The following is a 4,791-nucleotide window of genomic DNA, read 5'->3' as shown; positions in this document are numbered from 1 at the left end:
TTTACTCTTAAGAACTGTATAAAATAATAATGACATGTATTTACCATGCAGGAAAGAAACCATGAATAACTACAGGCACAACACCTATTGCTTCTATCACTACTGGCATTGTTGTGTGAGTGAAGGATGATGCTCTGATGTAACAGGCTGTTCCTTTTGTCCCCATCACCCCTTCCCCCACTACCAAACAGTGTCACTTGATTTAGGAGAAACTTTACTCCATCCCTTCTATAAAATTCCCTGAAATTACTCTTGTGGTGTGCAGCATAAATTTAGGATAAATAAATTGCACAAGACTGAAAATACCCTTTCTGCTATCTTATTTCGTATAATAAATGAAAATGAATTGTGGAGTTGTGTTTTTACTCAGCATAAAAATTAAGAGAGAGAGAGGGGACAGGGAGGAAGAAAGAGTCTTAGCAGCTGTGTTTTTTTTTTTTTTTTTTAAATAAGAAAATAGCATTCCCCAGAATTTCCAGTAAAACCCTTAAGATTTAGGCAGTTCATCCCTAAAGTATGTGTGGGATGCTGGGAGCTCCCGGCTTTTCCAGGCAACCCCACCCCCCCAAAAAAAAACACCCCACAAAAAACAAAAGCAGATGGCCTGCATCTGAACGGATCAAACTCCCCAGGGGCCAGAGCTCTCGGCTCTAAATGCTAATAGAGTGAGTAATCAGAAACCTACATTTGGTAAATTATTTATCTTATCTCTGGAACTCAGCAAAGCATAGAAGACAGCAACTTCTGTAGAAAGATGTTGTTGGTCAAGAACTCCAGCTGGAATTTGTACTTTTACTAGAAAAGGGAAAAGTTCAGAGACCAGTGTGGCTCATGAAGCAATACTTTTTTTTTTTTTAATGACCAAAGGCAAAGCCAAGGAAAACTGACATCACAGTTCTGTGGAACAGGTCTGGTTCATGTTTTGTCTAATGGGCCTTACGTTCCATCTGTATTAGGGTAATGGCAAAACAAACCAACAGATATTAAGGATCCCTGAAGAGAGGGGAGTAGGTTCCTGCACTCCCCATCTCTGCCGGTCCCTTGTGAAGGGCAGCCGGCCAGAGTAACTAGCATCTGAAACTTGAGCTTCCGGCATCAGAATCACCTGGAGGGCTTTTAAAACTCAGATTGCCAGGCCTCACCCTCAGAATTTCAAATTCTGTAGGCTTGCAGGGGTGGGGCCTGGTAATTTGCATTTCTGCACTTTTGAACAAATCTCTGTACCACATTTTGAGAAGCACTGGCCTGGGGGGCAGGGGGTGTCTTTCTGCAATCTGGTTTGGTTCCTGTAGAATCCAAGCACTCTTCCTCAAATGAAATGTGTAGATTTGCAAGCTTCAGGGCTATAATTGGGATTTTGACAGTGGAATTAACCCTAGTAATGAATCTTAGCCCTTTCAATTATATTACAAAATATATTAACTTGATAAATCAATTCTATCCATGATGAACAATATACTGATAGCATATACACTTGCTTTGTGTCCTCTGTAGTCCCACGCACTTTGGGGTTCAGTAGAACCGAGCAAATGAAAAACTAAAGGCTTCCTGTGAATAAATATGGTTGCATAATTTACATTCATAATTATAAACACCTTAAAAGTTTTGTTTTGTCTCTGGATACAACTTCGATGGTTCGTCCACATTGTGAACTCAGTTCCGATGGACTGAATTGTGCAATCACAGGAACTCAAACAATTCCTTTGCCTTTGCTGCTCTCCTTCACACAACAATTACATTTGGAGCATGTACTGTAGGTATGGATACCAGACGACAAAAACATAACACAGGGTATCGAATCTAAGGGGAGATGAGACCAAATGATACAAACCACATGGATTAAAGGAATTCCCCCCAAGTGTTATAGTCAGGTAATCCTTTCACAGAAGGAGGCACTTGAGTTGGGTCTGTTCAAAATCCTTCTATGGCTTTCAGTCACCCTTCAGATAAAATTCATATTTGACAGAATGGCATACACAACTGTTTATGATCACCTATGGTTAACTGCTCAATGAGATTTCTCTCCACTCCTTTTACATCCCAGGGGCCATACTCAGCAGCAAAGTTCAAGTCTGACGATGGCGGGTGCCTGGCAGGCTCATTCAGAAGGCCATGTGACTCTTGTTCTCACTGTCCTGAGTTTGAGCCGCATGTTGGGTGTAGAGATTACTTACATAAATGAGTAAATAAAAACTTTAAGAAGCTAACCAAAAAAGTCTTTTCTTGTTAAAATTTTTTTAAAAGTTGGTTATATGTAAATTTCAGATGTAACTGACAATTAATCCTCTGCCAAGCACCCTCCCACTTTCTTATTCCTGGGCAGACTACACTCTTTAAAAGGAGTGTTTTGGGGGGCAACTGCAAATGACTGCCTCATGATCCTTTGAACTTGGCTTCAATGAGCAGTTGGTTGTGTACACAATGAGTTTCACCATCCTTACTCTGTGCTTTTCATGACAGTGCAGATCCAACTGAAAAATAACCATTTTTCTTAAACCTCACGGCAATGCAAACTTTACCTCTATTTTAGGCTTCTAAAATTTTGGACCCTACTCACGATACGGTGGGGGTTTTTTTCTCTCATGCAAATTCATGACTCTGGGTGTTGACACATGCCGTTCCTTCATGCTGAAATTTGAATTTCCCTATCCTGTCCTTTGACTGTTGGATTCCTCTATTCCTATTTATGTTTCATAAATAGAAAAGGCTACCTCCTCTCCAAAGCCTTCCTCGACCCTGGAGATAAGGTTTGGAAGGTGTCATAACTTTCTTTGCAGACTGTGTCCTAACTCTAGTCACTATAAAATAACTGTTTGACCGAGTGAGAGGTGCTTTTTAAATGTTTGTGAAGAAACAAGCCAAAATAGAGAGAGGCAGTGTATAAGCAAAGAGAGATGGGAAAATGCAGGTTTGATTCTGGGGACAGCAAGTTCCATCCTGCCCTTACCGTCTCCTCACATCATCGGAAAAGAAAGACATGGAATTACGGCCAGAAGACCTCAGCATTGTTGGGTTTTAGTTTCCTCATCTGTAAAACTGGGATAATGATAGTACCTGCCTCACGGAGTGGTTGGGTTGGGGGTGGGCAAAGTGTTTGTAAGGCACTTAGCACTCTTCTTGGCACATAGAAAGAGCTCAGTAAATGTCAGCCATTATTGGCTCCATTAGATGAATTCCGTACTTTTGTGGAGCAGTCCAACGGCTCACTAAGGTGATGTTTCATAGGTACCTGAGTAAGTAATTAGGATCAAGCCTATTACCCAGATTTAGACCCAAGATATAGGTGGCACTTTGGGGCTTTTCTGTGTTACTGATGATTCTGAGAGTGAACAGTTCAACAGTGACATCTCCTGGGACCGAGACTACCCCAAAGATATGGGTGGGGGAAGGAAGGGGTAGGGCATGATCTGTCTTCATACCAAAATGGCTTCCTGGAGAAAAATAGTTTTGTTTTGAGCTCTCCAGGGGCCGTGATGAAGACCAAATGAAGGGAAGTTCCAGAGAAACAGATTTTAATTTAAAATTTAAAAGCTTCCCAATAAGTATAGCTGTATGGCACAGGCTGCCTTGTGAGGTAGTAAGCGCCTTTTTAGTGAGGTCAGCAGGGTTTCATAATCAAAAAGGATGTTCAAGGATCCTCAGCTTTAAGATTTTTTTTTTTAATATCTTATTTATTTATTTGACAGAGAGAAGTCACAACTAGGCAGAGAGGCAGGCAGAGAGAGGAAGAAGCAGGCTCCCCGCTGAGCAGAGAGCCCAATGTGGGGCTCTTGATCCCAAGGCCCTGAGATCACGACCTGAGCCAAAGGCAGAGGCTTATCCCACTGAGCCACCCAGGCACCCAGCTTTAAAATTCTCGATTCAGGGGCGCCTGGGTGGCTCAGTGGGTTAAGCCGCTGCCTTCGGCTCAGGTCATGATCTCAGGGTCCTGGGATCGAGTCCCGCATCGGGCTCTCTGCTCAGCAGGGAGCCTGCTTCCCTCTCTCTCTCTCTCTGCCTGCCTCTCTGTCTACTTGTGATCTCTCTCTGTCAAATAAATAAATAAAATCTTTAAAAAAAAAAAAATAAATAAAATTCTCGATTCAGGAATACGAAAGGCTATTAAGTTTCTGTTCCAACCATGAACTTGGGAGTTCAAAGACTTGCCTTTAAATCTCATTTCCTATTTGGCTGTGAGATACTTGCTTAACCTATCTTTGCCTCAGTTTCCTTATCTGAAATGGGGATAACAACACATATTTTCCTTAGTGTCAGAGGATTAGATCTTTTTAAATATGTTAATACTTGAGCACAGTTAATATAGTTCACACCTGATAAAAGGCAGCTATTTTTATTATTAGGTTCAGTGTTCTGTCATGTGTGTGGTCATATAAATTTATATCAATATCTAGGATCTTTTTACCTGAGAAGCTTAATTGTCTATTACCAGTCCTTTCTCTGTGTTTGCATGTCCGAGCTCACTCATTTTGGTTAATCTAGGCACTAGCCATTCAGCTATTCCCAGAGATTAGGTAGAGAAGAGTTCACCTCTAAGCCCAGAGAATGTGTGCTTTCTGGGTAGGTTCCAGAGTAAATGCCCTTTTCCTTTAAGTGACATAAATAGTCCAGTCACTGTTTCCAAGCTCTGCTAAGAAGAGGAACAGACCTGTTTCCTCTAGCGTTCCCTGAGTGCTGATAACTGGATGCCAAGGAGTTGGCCAGATCATGTGAGATGGGCAGCTGTCTACATGGTGTAATTTGAGGGGTTTGAGGAAATCCCCCTGCTTAAAATATCTTCCCCCAATGGCTGGG

This window comes from Lutra lutra, chromosome 6 (genome assembly GCF_902655055.1).
Source record: "Lutra lutra chromosome 6, mLutLut1.2, whole genome shotgun sequence".
Lineage (NCBI taxonomy): Eukaryota > Metazoa > Chordata > Mammalia > Carnivora > Mustelidae > Lutra > Lutra lutra.
The sequence above is the reverse complement of the archived record's forward strand: the minus strand, read 5'-3'. Positions refer to the sequence as shown.